Source organism: Callithrix jacchus, chromosome 11 (genome assembly GCF_049354715.1).
Source record: "Callithrix jacchus isolate 240 chromosome 11, calJac240_pri, whole genome shotgun sequence".
Classification (NCBI taxonomy): domain Eukaryota; kingdom Metazoa; phylum Chordata; class Mammalia; order Primates; family Cebidae; genus Callithrix; species Callithrix jacchus.
This window is the reverse complement of record NC_133512.1, coordinates 22,193,829-22,211,890: the sequence shown is the minus strand read 5'-3', so window position 1 is coordinate 22,211,890 and position 18,062 is coordinate 22,193,829.

The window sequence follows — 18,062 nt, the reverse complement described above, 5'->3', positions numbered from 1 at the left end:
AGACAGAGTGTGCTATGGCTTAGAATCACAGTACTTTCTAATTGACTGTGTTCATCAAAGCTATTTCCCTCTTTCCTCTTCATGTGACTTTTGTCCCTCCCGCTTATGTAAATTGTCCTTAGCTGTTCCACGGTTAAGAACTTATTAATACTTATTTCATTACTTTTATCCGATGATAATTTTCCTTTTATCTGGGGTTATCTCTCAAACACTAATACAAGTCTGATAAATGAACAGGAATTCCATTCTATCTTGCTCACCAAAAATGTTACTGAAGAAATTGTTAATGTGTTCCACCCATAGAACTAAATTAGGAATGTTGAAAAGTCCTCTAGCCATTTGTCCCATGTTATCCTAATTCAAGCCATTTCATGTTTTATGAGCTTGGTTACACAACACATAACCGTCTAATTGGCTTAACTCCTCCCCTGAAAGAAATTTGAAAAAGTTTCTCTGAGGTCAGGAGCTCCTCTTGCGTCTTAGTTCTCAGACTGAAACGTGTGCGAACTTCAGAGGAGTGGTCTCCAGGAAGGGGAGTAAACCAAGTTCAGAGGGCAAAGGGTGACTGGGAAAACAGTCTAGAGTCTGGAGATTTCCGATTCCTGGACATAAATGAATGACTTTGCAGAGCTTCACCCCCAGGTGACGCTGTCCGCCCTTGCATCTGCCCCTGCATGGGAGAAAAGGCTTGGGCCGGGTGATGTTCTGTCCCTGAAATAGTCCCTCAGTGCCCCACACTCATCCAGAAATCCACCAAAGGGAGGAGAGTTTAAAATGTGCATATTTGCCAATATGTGTAAACTTTCCAGTCATGGGCAGCCCGGTGTGAACGAGTCTCAGGGGAGAGCTGCCTCCTCCTAACTGCGCTGGCCACCACGTCACATGCTGGCTGGGCTTGCGGTGGGCGTTTGCTCTTCTTCTGTTAGCATAGTCCCATGGGTCACTGTTGTTTTTTTTTTTTTTTTTTTTTTTTGAGATGGAGTTTCGCTCTTGCTACCCAGGCTGGAGTGCAATGGCGCGATCTCAGCTCACCACAACCTTCGCCTCCTGGGTTCAGGCAATTCTCCTGCCTCAGCCCCCTGAGTAGCGGGGATTACAGGCACGCACCACCACGCCCAGGTAATTTTTCTGTATTTTTAATAGAGACAGGGTTTCACCATGTTGACCAGGATGGTCTCGATCTCTTGACCTCGTGATCCACCCGCCTCGGCCTCCCAAAGTGCTGGAATTACAGGCTTGAGCCACCGTGCCCGGCCCCACTGCTTTTCTAAAAGTGAGTTTGGACTTGTGAGAGACGAAAGTTGAATGATGAGAAGCTAAAACATCCTCGAGCTCTGTGGTGTCCAGCGCCCTGGACAGTGCAGTGTTCTCACACTCTCTCCCACCCTCAGCGTGGATAGGACAGGGGATACCACACAGCCGCCTTCGTTCTGCTGGCCAACCCACGGGCGTTCAGTCAAAATTAGCAACACTAGTACACTGCCTTCCTGTGCCCACAATACTCCGTCCTCCTATTAATTTCCTCTCTTGCTACTCTGCTAACCCGGGGCAGCTTTTGGCCTAGGTCCCTTCTTGTGTCTTGACTGTCATTTCAGTGGTTACTCCCCACGTTGGTACACATGCCTGCCTGGGGCTGGCCATGGCTTTTCTTGATTGGCTCTCCCCTGAGGTCTGTGCTGCCCTAACCAGAATTGGTCAAGATATATGGGCCTTGATGACACAAACTACCCAGATCTCCTCTGGGTTAATAGCTCATGCATTCATTTTATAGACATCAATTGGTGGGACACCAGCTTGATGCCAAGCTCTACATTAGGCCCGGGGATAGCAACATACAGAGACAATGGTCTCTGCCTTGGAAGGTCTTTGAGGTACCCAGTCTGCAGTGACAATAACCCATATTTGCAGTTGTGGAAAGTGGTCTGATTATTCTGGAGCTGGCAGCTGGAATCTTTTCTGATGTCCCAGCACATAATTTTGTGATTTTAGGTGGTCTGCAGATGCAAACTTAAAGGCTGCCAACAGGATCTGTTAACATCCACGAAAGCCAGTACTCATGGAAGCAAGTAAGTGAGCAGCAATTAAACTGGAAATACATGGTCCTATGTGATCGTGAGCTCCACCTCCTTGATGCTCAGGATGCCAGGCAGCAATGGCAGCACTTGGGCATCTGCCTCTGCTGAACACGGAGCTAGAATTGCATCTTAAAAAAAAATAATCGGCTATGAAAAACTGGGAAAAATAGAGCTTTTGGAACGCCACTCTGGTTTGCATAATTCTGGAACAAGACAAACAAAAAGTTTCCAGAACAGTGTTTTGGCATTTGTCCTTGTTTATGAAAAGTACTTGAGATACAGCCTAGTGCCTAGAGTAAATGCAAAGAGTAAATAAGTGTCTCCTAGAGCTATTTTACGTGCTAACACGGGGCAAGTCCAGGTCCTGATATCACAACATTGCTTCCACGAGAAAATTTAATTCTACTTCTGTCCATTCAAATACAGCCCCTTTCCTGATGCATGTGTGCAAGAGAATATCCTCCAGCCCAATACGTCCTTGTTGAGACGGACCTCGCAGGGACATGCATGCCTGGCCCTGCCTTCCCTGGACACTGGGGGTCATCTGAACTGGATGTCATTACCAATGAAGAAACCTTAAAATCAGTGCTCACCCAGGTCTAATACAGGGCAGAGTGATCATTAGGCATCCCTTGAAATGGGGATTCTTTGTCTTGGTCCAGTGCTTTTCTAGAGAAGAAGGCTGGGTGCTGCCTGGGAGAGAAGGGAGAAAAGTGGTCCCTGTCAGCCGTTCTTATCTTTCTCTAAGACAGGAGCCTCTGGGAACAGCCCTGCCTCACTGCAGACAGATTAGTGACCAGGTAGCTCTCAAGCATGTTCACTACAATGGCCTAACAAAGTTTTTTTGTTTTTTTTTTTGAGACAGAGTTTCGCTCTTATTACCCAGTCTGAAGTGCAATGGCGCGATCTCTGCTCACTGCAACCTCCGCCTCCTGGGTTCAGGCAATTCTCCTGCCTCAGCTTCCTGAGTAGCTGAAATTACAGGCACGTGCCACCATGCCCAGCTAATTTTTTTTTTTAATATTTTTAGTAGAGACAGGGTTTCACCATGTTGACTAGGATGGTCTTGATCTCTTGACCTCGTGATCCACCCGCCTCTGCCTCCCAACAAAGTATTTTTTTCAACATCAGAATGTCCTGAAAGGTTTGGATGATCACACTACACAAACATCTTGCCAGCTTTCCGTGATTATGGACTATTGCCCACGAATGGCTTGGTGGCCCGGGGCATGGCACCACAAGTTGCTTAATCCGATACTGATGAGAAACTGATGTTCTGCTCAGAGACTAGGTTGAAAACAGACCCTCTGCTTTCTCTGTGTCCTGGTGAGTCTCAGGTTACACCAGTAAGTAACCTCTCTTTTCTATTAAAGAACCATGCAGAAGTAGCTCAGGAAATTACTGTTTAATCATGTAATACCCGGATTGCTCAAACAGTAATCTAAAGAGAGAAATTTTATGGTGCATTTAATATTTTATTATTTTAAGAACATGCTGCCTTGTGTATAGCAGAATGTCTGCAAACATTTGTGGACTCATTGATTATAGAATTAAGCTATTTACCTTTTTTTTTTTTTTTTGAGATGGAGTCTCGCTCTGTCACCTAGGTTGGAATGCAGTGGTGCGATCTCAGCTCACCTCAACCTCCGCCTCTCGGGTTCAAGCAATTCTCCTGCCTCAGCCTCCTGAGTAGCTGAAATAATAGGCACCCGCCACCATGCCTGGCTAACTTTTGTATTTTTAGTGGAGATGGAGTTTCACCATGTTGGTCAGTCTGGTCTTGAACTCCTGACCTCAGGTGATCTGCCCACCTCAGCCTCCCAAAGTTCTGGGCTCATAGGCGTAAGCCACCATGCCCAGCTAGCTATTAACATTTTTAAAAGAAACATCAAGAATTGGGCTTACTGCTGCTTTTAAAAATATATATCAATGCTTTTCTGACTGTGAAAAATTAAGTTCTAGAAATTATCCTGCATCATTTTTAAAGAGTATGTATAAGAAAATGCACTATACAGTCAAAATCTTAAAAATATCAGCGCAAGGTGGAGATGGCACGACAAACATTGCAAAAGAGGAAGGAAATGCTGGCCAGGGCCGGCCGTCCACTCACCAGCTGGGGGCACTGCTGTTGGGGAACTTGACTGACCCATACTGACAAAATTCCTACTATCGTTGTTACTCTAGTTTTTATCCACAAAATACATATCAGAGTCAATTGATAAGTGGAAAATAATATTTTTTTTTCTGGAAATCTTCATCAGTTTTCTCAGTGTTTATAAAGAATCAAAGAACAAGTGACTTCAAATACAACAGAAAATATTTCATTCAATAAAAGCCCTTGGAGGAAATCATTGCAGCATGGCCTCCCTGGCTTCAAGTGTTCTGGGGAAGAAATTGCACATCCATCTGTGATGGCTTGACAAAACATGTCTGCCTAGGAGGAGAACAGGCCAAACTCATCAATTCTTAAGGTTCCTTTTATATTAAAGTGATTGTAATCCATTTTTAATTGGATTTTTATGAAAGTAGCTATCGCATGTTTCCAAAGTTGTGACCAGGTCCTCGCATCGTGAACATCTTAATTTGCAAAGCACCAACTCTGGTTCTTGGAAAGCAGGGACATTGTGTCAACAGGATTGCCCAGTGGGTGGCCTGCAAATACAAACTTAGGGGCTGCCAACAGGATCTCTTCAACATCCGCAAAACCCAGAAACTGTTCACAGCATCGTATTGTCTTCGTGTGTGCACATTTGCCGGAGAGAGGATCAGTCTCAAAGAGGTGCTGACTCTCAAGCTGCCCCCTTGGGAATTCTGTGACTAGCACTGTGCTCTATTTGACAGACCCCAAACGATGTAACCTCTTTTTTAATTTTTTTATTATTTTTTCTTTTCTTTTCTTAAAGATGGGGTTTCACCATGATGGCCAGGCTGGTCTTGAACTCCTGACCTCAGGCGATCCACCCACCTCAGCCTCCCAAAGTGCTAGGATTACAGGCGTGAGCCACCGCATCCTGCCATAACCTCTTAAATCTCTGTATCTTTCATTACATTGAGAGTACCTCTTCCTCTTACTTCTGGGACTCATTAAATAGAAGAGTCCCTCTGACTGGCTTCCATGAAATCCACCCGGGCCTCTCCACACAAATGGACAGCTGTCTCCTCTGTCCACTCGGCTACCACGGCAGTGCTTACCCATACTGTGGGGGATTCACGTGTGCTGGGCTCCCGCTCACCTCTGGGCCCAGCCTTTAGCATGGTTTCTGGAATTAAGACCAAATAATATGTATTAAATGGAAGGGATTTGATGACTCTCCTATCCCGCCATTTTTTCCACTCATAAAGCTGGCCAGTATTTTTTTCTATTTGTTTTTTGCATGTGCTTATCTTTATCTTATTTTTTGTTTGTTTTTAAGTGCAGGGGTACATGTGTAGGTTTGTTACATAGGTAAACTTGTGTCATGAGGGATTGTTGTACAGATTATTCCATCACCCAGATGTTAAGCCTAGTACCCATTAGTCCTTTCTCCTGATCCTCTCCCTCCTACACCCTTTGCACTCTGACAGACAGGCCCCAGTGTGTGTTGTTCATCTCTATGTGTCCATGAGTTCTCATTATTAAGCTCCCACTTATAAGTCAGAACATTTGGTATTTGGTTTTCTGTTCCTGCATTAGTTTGCTAGAGGTAATGGCCTCCAGCTCCATCCTTGTTCCTGCAAAAAACATGATCTTGTTCCTTTTTATAGCTGCATAGTATTTCCTGGTGTATATGTACCACATTATCTTCATCCAGTCCACCACTGATGGGCATTTAGGTAGGTTCCATGTCTTGCTATTGTGAATAGTGCTGCACTGAACATACACATGCATGTGTCTTTATATTAGAATGATTTCTATTCCTTTGGGTATATATCCAGTAATGGGATTACTGGTTGAATGGTAGTTTTGTCTTTTGGTCTTTGAGGAGTTGCCCACTGTCTTCCACAATGGTTGAACTAATTTACACTCCACCAACAGTGTATAAGTGTTCCTTTTTCTCTACATCCTTGCCTGCATCAGTTATTTTTTTGACATTTTAGTAATAGCCATTCCTACTGGTATTAGATGGTATCTCATGGTGGTTTTGATTTGCAGTTCTCTTTTGTGTGTGTGTGTGTGTGTGTGTGTGTGTGTGTGTTAATCAATGAGAGCTTGTTATGTTGCTCACGTTGGCCTTGAACTCATAGCTTCGCCTCCTTAAGTGCCAGGATAACTGGCCGGAGCCACCACGGCTCCCCTTGATCTGCATTTCTCAAATGATCTGTGATGTTGAGCTTTCTTTCATATGTTTATTGATCACATGTAGGTCTTCTTTTGAAAAGTGTCTGTTCATGTCCTTTGCCCACTTCTTATTGGTGTCTTTTGTTTTTTTCCTATAAGTTCTCTATAGATGATGCTGGAAATTAGACCTTCGTTGGATACATAGTTTGCAAAAAATTTTCTTCTTTTCTGTAGGTTGTCTGTTTACTCTGTTGATAGTTTCCTTGGCAGTGCAAAAGCTCTTTAACTATGAAATAGGTCCCATTTACCAACTTTTGATTTTGTTGCAATTGCTTGTGGCATCTTCATAGTGAAATATTTGCCTGTTCCTATGTCCAGGATAGTATTGCCTCGGTTATCTTCCAGAGTTTTTATACTTTTGGGTTTTTCCTTTAAGTCTTTAATCCATCTTGAATTGATTTTTGTATATGGTATAAGAAAGGAGTCTAGTTTCAATTTTCTGTATATGGCTAGCCAGTTGTCCCAGCACCACTTATTGAATACAGAATCCTTTTCCCACTGCTTATTTTGTGAGGTTTGTTGAAGGTCAGATGGTTGTAGGTGTGAAGCCTTATTTCTGGGCTCTCTATTCTTTTCCATTTGTCTATGTGTCGGTTTTTGTACTAGTACCATGCTGTTTTGGTTACTGTAGCCCTGTAGTATAGTTTGAAGTTGGGTGGCATGGTGCCTCCAGTTTTGTTCTTTTTGCCTAAGATTTCCTTGGCTATTTGGGCTTTGTTTTGGTTCCATATGAATTTTAAAAATAGGTTTTACTAGTTCTGTGAAGAATATCAATGGTAATTTAATAGAAATAGCATTGAATCTGTAAACTGCTTTGGGCAGGATGGCCATTTTAATGGTATTGATTCTTCCTATCCATGAACATGTAATGTTTTCATATTTGTTTGTGTCATCTCTGATTTATTTGAGAGTGTTTTGTAAATTTTATTGCAGAGCTCTTTCACCTCCTGATTTAGCTGTATTCCTGGGTATTTTATTCTTTTTCTGGAGATTGTGAGTGGGATTGCATTCCTGACATGGCTCTTGGCTTGGCTGTTGTTGGGATTACCAGTTTCTGATTAGGACAATTTCTGGAATTCCCTCTGTCTCTTCAAGTTCTTTACAAGATAACTTTTCCTCAGGCTCCTTAATCTACCACTGAGGGAAATTCTAAGAAAACACAGAATGGTGCAGGGTTAAAATAGCCATCGATCTCATCTCAGCACAAAGGTTTGGCTTTGTATTTGTAGCCTGCTTTTCTCTTCCTCAGTTGTTTTGGCACAACTGGCTCAACAAATAAAGGGTTTTGGAGTGTGAAATGATGAAGTAGTGTTTTAGCATGAAAGTCGATGGTAACACTGTAATGCATTCATGGTAATGGGGCACAGTCAGGAGATGTGACTCTGCCAATGTTTGATATTTTACTAGTGTGTACAAACTAATTAAACTGATTGCACTATAAGCATGGCAAGTTATTTCCATGTACTTTCCTCTGACAGAAAAGGTGTGAAATGTAAGTCTCATCTTAAATGAAAGCCTGTAATGATGTTTACTCTCTTGACCTGCGTAGCCAAATTGAAGTTTATATAGTTCTTCCTTGAAGCCAAAAGAAATATAAGTTTGAGTCAAAATTGCTTTTAGGACTCTGACGTGAGGAGCCCAGACAGAGTCCGTGCAGCAGAGGTGTGTCCCAGGAACGCTGGTCTTGCCTGTGGAAAATGGTCTCCTTGTCCAGAGCCCAGCTTGAGCCATAGGGAGATTGTACTGGGCAATGGACAACAAAGGACGAGTCTCAGACGTCTATGACTATAGGATTTTAACACCCAGACATCTATTTCTATAGAAATACTGAGACACAAGAGGCAGACGGTGGGTGGCAGGCACTGAACCAAGATGATTTTAAGAATTTCAGTCAAGGAAAATACCAGATAGCTTGGGACTCAGAAAATAAATGGGGATTCAGGCATAAAACTAAAGACCCAGAGCAGCTTAGTTCCCGAAAAGAGCCAGTGCTCTTCCTGGCACTGCTGTATGTGCTGGGCGCTGGCTGGACATCCGTGTGGCACTAAGTCCCCAGAAGAGAGTCTTCCTCCATGGGGCGAGAACTGCTTGAAACAGGGAACACATGGGGTGCCTCGGCTCCAAAGGGGAAAAGACCTATAGGGTCCTCACATCACTCAGTGAAAAGCACTCTGGGGCCACCCACGGCTGTGGCTTCAGATGAGAACTGCAGGGAGAATTCCGAACTGAAGTGAAGACAACACAAAACATGTTGAACATGAAAACTCACGAGCACCAGAAGAAAGCAACGCCTGCCTTCTCCAGGTGCCACCACAGCCCACGCGAGAGCTGGTGTACTCACTTAAGGGTTCTAAACTCCAGCTTTCCAAAAGCAACCTCCATCACCTTCAAGGGCGTCTGGTGACATCTGAGATGTAGAATTGTGCTGTGTGGCTTCCTGGATGCAGTTTCAAGATTGTCTCAGAAATGTTCTTGATTGACATGTTTCTGAATCAAGTTCCTGTGGATATATGTAAGAACTTATCAGGGCTGCATTATCTTGAGACTCGATGGTCAGATGGCAACTCTCTCTCCCCTGCTCTTTGATGATGGAGATGGGGAAATGACTGCAACAAAGTGTGTGGAAACCCTCAGTGTCCTCTCAAAACCTGGAACGGCTGCAAGTCTCCTTTTACTCACTGTTCCTACTTCTATCCTCCATGGTCCTGCAGAACAAGGCTGGCCCTCTTTCCGGTGACTGCCTGTAAGATGGCTGCAGATGGCTGGCAGGGTCTCTGAGTCTCTTTTCTTCAGTGTTTCCTCAAAGGAGAAAATTTTGAGTCCTCGAACTGTCTTTGTTGCTTTTTATTCCTGAATGTGCCAGTCTAACAAAAAATATTTGGGCTTAGAATTTAACATTATATGCCTCCACAAATAATCATGACAGGCATCAGAGAGCCAGTCTGAAGTCTGCAGAGAAGAGCAGGCCCACTGTCCACAGATGTCTCTCCTGCTGTGGCGTGTGGTAGGCTTACATCTATAGAACTCTTGAAACAGAGCAGTATCAGAGAGTGATGCTCGTGTGTTCTCTGCTAACTAGAAACCCAATTCACAGCTGTTAAGAATTGAGAGCAACCAAAATGACCTCTGATAGTTGAATGAATAACCAAACTACAATACACTAGACAACAGAGTATTATTCACTGGTTTAAATAAAAGAGCTATCAAGCCACAAAAAGACATGGAGGAAGCTTAAATGCGTATGACTAAGTAAAGCAAGTCAGCTTGAAAAGACTCCATACTATATGATTCTTACTGTATAGCACTCTAAAACAATTTATAAAAATAGTGAAAAGATCAGTGGTTTTCAGGTGCTGAGAGCTACAGGGAGGGGCATACATAGGTTAACACAGGGAATTTTGAAGGCCGTGAAAACATTCTGTATGATGCTGTGATGGTGGATGAGTGATATTAGCATATGTGAAAACTCGAAACTATACAACACAAATTATACAACTATACAACAGAAGGGTAAACGCTAATTTAAATTACAGATGTTAGCTAATGTACTAATGTTGGCTTGTTGGTTGTAACAAATGTACTACACCAATGCAAGGTGTTAATTTTTTAAAAATAGCCAAAAACAAAAACAAAAAAAACCCGAACAAAATCAAAAGTACTTTTCCTAACGCCTCTCCTGTCCCACCACATTGCTCGCTGCCCCCGCAGGAGTTTCTGATCCTGATTCTGTTGCATGGCACATGGCTGTTCTTTTGTAGGTGCATGAGTATTTGTTAGCCACATATCTGGTGAGTATGCTCTTTATTCAGCCATATGCCATAAATATAAGTCAATGGAGCAATTTGCTCAACAACTATTGGTTAAGTAACTGGTAGGAAGCAGGCATTGCTCTATGTGTCATTGAACAAAATGGCCAATAACCTCTGTGGTGGAGCTGAGACAGGCAGCCGTGACATCCTAAAGAGGTATGTAGTGACAGTACTGTTTGATTCACTGCGTCACGAAAGCCTGTGGCAGCAGGTGGAGAACGCAGATCTGAGTGGGATCCTGCTTTGCTGGTTACCAGTGAAGTCCCCTTGAGAGCTGACTTTACTTTCTGGGCTTTAGCGCTCTCTTCTGTAAGTCCGGGTCATTACTTCTGTGAGAAACTTTTCAGGCTTGGAAAAGAGAATGCATATAAACTCCAACAGACTGGGCTTTTGGAGGCAGGAATTCTCAACTCTGTCTCTGTCCCTGTGTTCCGTGTTTCCCCTTACACACACGCATGCACGCACGCATGCACACACGCACATTTCCTTCTATAGTTTCCTATTTCCTATTTAAGTGAATGTTACTGTTAAAAAAGGAAATTTGATCTTACATGCCGTGCCATGTTCCAAGGGTAACTCTTTTTTTTTTTTTTTTTTTGAGACAGAGTCTCACTCTATTGCCAGGTAGGTGCCAGGCACCAGGCTGGAGTGCTGTGGCACAATCTCGGCTCACTGTAATCTCCGCCTCCCAGGTTCAAGCAATTCTCCTGCCTCAGCCTCCTGAGTAGCTGAGACTACAGGCACACCCCACCACACCCAGCTAATTTGTGTATTTTTAGTAGAGACGCGGTTTCACTATGTTGGCCAGGATGGTCTTGATCTCTTGATCTTGTGATCCGCCCGCCTCGGCCTCCCAAAGTGCTGGGATGACAGGCTTGAGCCAACACGCCCGGCCCCAAGGGTAAATCTTTAGTCTCCTATTGGTGACTGACATGTCTTAAAATCTGTTCCAGAATTTTTAACACTGACTATGAGAACGTTGTAGATTGGAGAACGCGGCATATTTTGATTTCCCAATTTCGATCTTCTGCTGCCCTGACTCAAATCCTGCATGTGCAGCCAGAGAAACTAGAGTAATGCGACAGGGTCCCTTGATGTCTGTGGGGCTGCACTGGGCAGCTGAGGGGAGAGACTGAGCCTGCACAGACGGGGTTCTCCGGAGTTGGAAATGGTTGATGTAGCTCTGGTGGACGGACAATAAATTATGAAATGCGAAATGCTGATGGGGTTATCCTATAATGATTGATCATTTTGCTCAGCCGGGCTAAAAGGAGTAGATCCGAATGGTGTGAAGTGCAGGTGACTTGGAATAAAAGAGTGGAGAAGGCGAATGGAAGGAGTGCGTGCTTCAGTATCATTTAGGTTTGTTATTTCCGAGGTGGGATAATCATGGTGCTGGTTTAGCTTAGGGTGTGACCAAGAGCACAGACTACTCAGATAGCATGGAAGTGAAGATTGTCAGGGCAGAGGAGAAGAATGCTTCTTAAAAAATTATAACAAGGGATAAGCACCTGTACCTGATATCAAAACATACTACAGCATCATGTTTAAAGCAAAGAAAGATGGATGAAAAATATAAAAGCATATGAACACAGAAGCAAAGACAGCCCAGAAATTGGCCTAGGCAATTATGGGATTGATATAACCTTTCAAAAACAGCAAAACTTAATAAGTGATATTGAGGTAATGATATAGTTTTGTGGAAAAAATAAACACACAACTGTATTCAAAGATTTCCATATATATCAAAGATCAAGATATTAAGGAAATTAGAGATGGGCCTGCAAAAAGGCAGAACTTTAAAGTGTTGATAACATTCTAAGAATTAAAGCAATATAAGAAAGAAGAGAAAAATAACAGATACAATTATATAAAAATATAGAATTGTTCTAAGTAAAAGGAAGTATGATATAAAAATTACAAAACAAGATTGGGTAAGACATACAAGTTGCATGCAGACATGTAATGAGGCAAATGTTATAAAGAAATACAGCCCTCATGGAAAGTTAAAAGGCTATACAAATGTTCACATTACCTGGACCATTCTAACTCCATGGATTTATTCTAAGAGAACAGTGGAGAGGCCTGTAATCCCAGCACTTTGGAAGGCCGAGGCAGGGATCACCTGAGGTCAGGAGTTCGAGACCAGCCCAGCCAACATGGTGAAACCCCATCTCTACTAAAAATACAAAAATTCGCTGGATGTGGTGGTGCACACCTGTAATCCCAGCTACTCGAGAGGCTGAGGCATGAGACTTGCTTGAACCCGGGAGACCAAGTTTGCAGCAGGCCAACATCGCACCATTGCACTCCAGCCTGGGCAACAGAACAAGACTCCATCTCAAAAAAAAAAAAAAAAAAAAAAAAGAAAGAAAAAAGAAAACAGTGAAAAGGAAAAAAGCAAAGTCCATGGAAATATTGATTGCAACATGATCTGTAACTGTAAAATAAATAATCAAGTATCTAACAATAAGGAAATGGTTAAGAAAATTAGGACATAGTAGTTAAATGGGATATTTAACTATTAAAATAGTAATTTAAAAGTATAAAATTATATTGTGTAATAATATGGAAATATTTGAAAGAAAAATTTAAGGCTATGACTATCATTATTTAAATGGTTACAGACATGGAAATAGTAGACTAACATGTAAAGTAATTACTTTGTGAGTTAGAGTTATGGGTGACTTTTTTCCTACAATTTTATTTGACGGTTTAATACATTGTTCTATAAGAAAAGTCTGGGAGCATGAAGCAGAAGGCATGGACAGGAAAGAAAGCTGAGCCAGTTCCAGGTCTCACTGAAACCAGGACAGCAAGGCACCCAGCTGAGGCACAGGTGGAAAAACGTATAGACTTCGTCTGAGGCTCAAAGTCTATTTCCGAAATATCAAATTCTCTAAGTAACACTGAAGTTAATTTGTGTTCCTTACAGGACTGACTAAACTACACCAGCCTCGTGCCCTCCTATGGGGCCTGCCCCTCCTAGGAACTCCAGGTCACCCTCACTCTCTAGGCAATTACAGTTGGGAACAATCAACCCCACACTTCTGAAATGTATAATAACTGATCTTTTCAAAGTTGACTTTTTCACTTCTTGAATCTTCCCAGAGCAAAATGATGTCACAGGGTGGCACCCACAAGGACAGTCTCCACAGGTATTTAATTTGCTCCAGCATCCAACAGAACAAGGTTTTCTGTGAGTGTGTGTGTGTGAGAGAGAGAGAGAGAGAGAGAGAGATTTCTTCATTTTCATCCACTTCCTCCACCCCACGACTGATGGATCTTTTCTGATGATGAATCATCAAAAAAGGGAGACACTAGAAGAAACGAGGCCAGAGAGGAGGGAAGCATGGTGGGAAGGCCGCACGAGCTGTTTGTTTATAAAATACAGCATCCGAGTGAGGGAGCAAGAATGGGCTGAAAGGCAGGTGCTGGGGTTTGCTAGAGAACAGCTCCGGAGCGAAGGAAAGGGGACTGCAAAAAGGAACGCTGGAGAAGTGTTGTTCTTGGTTTTCAATCTGATAGACTGTTCATGTCCTAAACCACCTCCACACACACAGACACACACAATAGCTGCTGGGGGCAATGGATGTGTTAATGTGAAAATTATTACACAATGAGTATGTGTATCAAATTATCACATCTTATACCTTGACTGTAACTTCCTTTTAAAATATTTTGGTGGCTTAACTGGGTTTCTTTGCCACTCGAGCCATGAATTTCACAGAAGTCCGGTAGGGCTGCAGAGTGCATGAGGACCCTCCTTCTGCCTTGGGTGTGTGCTGGGACGGTGTAGCCCATGGCACAGCCCTCCAGTGCTTCTCATGCCAAGAGGGTGAACTTCTGGGCAGCAAGGCCATGCTGAATGGCTAAGGGGAGGTTGGTTGGAAGCCCTCTCTGCTGGGCTTTTCCCAAGGAAGGGGAGTGAATGCAGCATCTTCAGCATCCACATTGCAGACTAAAAGCTGCCAAGGAGAAGAGCATTTCCACAGGGAGAGGGATTGTGTGCCACGGACATCATGCTCTGGAGAAAGACACTGAAATGTAGAGAAAGTCTGTACTTTTGCCAAATGTTCATTATTAGTTCTCTTCTGGGGAAATACTTGAAACATTCAAGGGGTTAGGACCTAACCATTCTAAATTAAACATACATTAACCCTGTAGCTGCTGGAAGGGGGAAAGATAGTGACAGGGTGACAGGGCACTGGGAAGGGGGTGGGTTGGAGCAGTGGCCATTTACTAAGCAGTTGGAAACATCTCAATATTTAACAAGAAGCAAGGCCATCTCAGTGCTTATTAACCAGTTACCATCCTTGGTCCTTCCTCTTCTATTCCTCTTGGCGGCTGCAGCCTCTATTTGTTCTTTCTTTGCCTTTGCCAGCTGAGCGCAATTCCTTCTCCCTCTGTTCATGAGTCACGTCATGTGCTTCCCTTTCTGTATGGTAGGGACTGGGATCCCACATGTGATCTTAGTGCTTAGGTGAGATGAGGGCAAGTCGGCAGTGATGCAGTAGCCAAACTAAGACCCACCATCACCAAGGAGGCCATGGTCTGTTCCTGTTGTGGCCAGGAAGCCAGAGGGCACCGTAGTGGCCAAGCAGTGTCCACAGGGATGTTCCCAATGGGAAGCGTGTTCCGTGGCAGGCACTGGCGCAGGCACCCTTGCAAACCACTCCCCGCCTGGATCACAGCAGGAAGCTGGCATCAATTCTTGTCCAGTGATACTGACTGAGGAGGCCTGACACTGGCTTTCTGGACATGGTAGAACCTAGGCTGGCAGCCTGAGACCAGAAGAAACCTCCTTCTGGTCTCCCACCTGGCCAGGCATGGTGGGCAGCGATCAGGTTGTGAGTGCTGGAGTCAGACCCTTTGGGCTGCAGTATCCGCCCCCCAAGTAACTGCCTAAGTGCTCTTTGGTTACCTTGTCGCTCTGAACTAACAGGTGTAAAATGAGAACAGCAATTGTACCTACTGCCCTAGATCAGTGTGGAGGTTAAATGAGTTTGTGTTTGAAGAGTGCTTGGTGAACAGTAAGGACTCAGTAAAAGGTCTCTTTGTTATTATCACATTCCTCCTGCTTTATGCTGGAGTTGCTGAGACTCGTTGACTCCTTCACCCCAATCCTGTCTCTCAATTATACTCACATCTAGATATTGAAAGTAGCCTACTTTGTCCTTAGTTTCTCAGCCTTTCTGGCCTATGCATACTTATGATGAGCATAAAAATAGCATGCGCAGTTCTCCAAGGGGATTTTGACCTACTCCTGTGTGGGACTTACTCCAGGGGTGAGAATTGTTTATTTTTTAATGACAAATTGATCCCTTATTCAATTTGACTCTGAACAAAAATTCCCAAGTACATGAATAATTTATTCAGCATTGGCTCTTAATCTTCCAAAGAGAAAATGTTGGAGAACACCTCCAAAACACACAGAGATTTGAAGAGCTGGACCTCCGAGAATGACCTGCAGGATGAAGGCTGTGACAGATTCCAGAGAACCGTGTTACAGGAGGAGAAAGGTGGAGGTCAGGTTTAACAAACCCAAGAGGAGAGACAATGGGGTATTGAACCAAAAAGATGCAAAGCCCAACCTCAGATCCAGATTCATTCCAGGAATAAATGGAATTAATTTTCAATTCGTCCAACCCCCCAGAGTCTGGATCCAGAAGAGAAGAAAGAGCAGAAGCAGCAGGTGGAGAATAAGCAGAAAGTGGAGCCTGGAACAGCGCTATTGCCTGGGCCTAGCTTTTGCAGGAAGGCTTGGAGGGGTCCGTGTCAGCACAGCTGGCGTTGAAGGACTGGGGACCAACCACACAGGATAGCGGGCTGACAAGAGTTAACTCCCAGAAATTCTCGAACCCAGCTGTAGATTGTGTGCCCATGATGACACTTTAAAAGATCAGAAGGGAAATCACCATTTGACAAACCACAGTAGCAGCTGTTGCAGGCAAATGTCATAAATAGGTGTTAAAACCACCGGGGGTGGGGCGGGGACAGTATAACGAGAAACAGGACATTTGCTTAGTTTCAGTGTAGCTCTCTGTAAGATACTTAATAATAGCCAAGGGAAAAATAGTAAATGTTATGGTGGAGAAACCAGCTATATACTACCTTAACCAAGACACCAAAGTCACTAGACTCGAGAAACAGAGGAGATCATACACATTCTGATATGGCGCATTTAGGAGGCACAACGGTCACGGTGGGGGAGACTGAGACACCACAACTAAATGCCACTGTGGTCCTGACCTGGATCCTGGACCGGGAAAAAGGACATCAGTAGGCGCTGCGATCTGAATAAGGGGCATGGATGCATTTCCGGTATTCTGTCAATTTCAGTTCCTTGCTTTGATGATTACACTGCAATTATTCAGGATCGTGACATTTTGGGGAGGTATGAAAAGGGCATATTTTTTGCACTATTTTTGTAACTTTTTGTTGTCTAAAATGATTTAAAAATAAAATGTTAAAAATAAAGAATAATTTTTAAAAAGACAAAGACAGCAGCAGTGGAAATAATAGCAAGGGATTGCCAGGCACCACAGTTACCTAATGGAGGCGGTGGTGGAAATTCCCATCCATGAGGGAGCCGTGGAGGGAGGCTGGGACCCAGCCAGTAGCCCGCAGAAGCCTTGTGCTCCGAAATCAAAGATCCTGACTGACCTGGAGAGAAATAGGAAAAGCATTAGCCCTAGGGAAAGGGCTGCTACCTGTCCAGCCCAGCTCCATGCTAGAATGCAGATGGGATGGCTGAAGTCTATGCAGACCCGGGGTAGAAGCCACGTGCAGACAACGAGGCTTTAGAAACCTGGGAGGTGAGTCACCCTTTCAGAGAACTCTGTGTGGCTGCCACAAAGGGCACACGCTGCCTGTATGCAGGCTGCCTTCACACACAAGGAAATGAAACGTGTACCTTGTTTAAGCTATCGCTAGTTGAAATCTTTGTTTTTCTATTAGTTGCAGCTACTTCTATGTTGCCATCTTGTCCTTGCCCAAAAATACTGCAGAGAACTGCACTCCCTCCACCACCGAAGAGCCCCTTTCTGAATGTGTACCCCGTTCTCTGACCTCACATGTACCACCCATGTCATCTCCATTCCATACACCACAACTCCCAAGGGCCATGAGGCTAGTGCATGGGGAGCGAGGTGCACATGGCCTTCCTGGTGGTGCAATGGTCACATGCAAAGTCCTGTGGCAAACAAGGAGAGGCTGTGTAGGGCCTTGGGGCCCTTGGATGGGTTTCCACACCATCCATGCACACCCCCTCCTCCTGATCCTGTGCCTGTACCCTGTGCTCTTGGCACACTGTACACTTCCCTGCATTCTGTGGGTTCTCTGATGCCTCTGAGCCTTTGATATACAATACAGTTTCTTCTGCCAGGAACATCCTCTATTCCACCTTTTCACCTGTGCCACCTATTTTATTCTTCAGATTTCTGCTTAAATATCATCTCTTCCCAAAAGCCTTCCCTGACCTTGGAAGATGGGTTAAATGCCACTCTGGGGTGTGACTATTTTCACTGCATCTTCCCCATCACAGCGTCCACCACATCCCATCATGATCACTCACTGATTTGTCCGTGTGGACCTCGGAGCAAGCATGCGGAATCCCCAGAACCTAACGCAGTACCTGGAATATAGTATGACTTCAATAACTAATTGACTAATGGGTCAACCGCAGACTGTATAAGTCACATGTTGATCATGATTTATCCCAGTGGTGTGAAATTGAACAGCTTGCAACACCTCTAGCTTCTCAAAGTTATAGCTATTGCTAGCTTTTGTGAGACCACCCAGACCCCAGCTGAGCCCAGCTGCGGCACTGTTTCATAGCAATGGATTCACTGGACCATA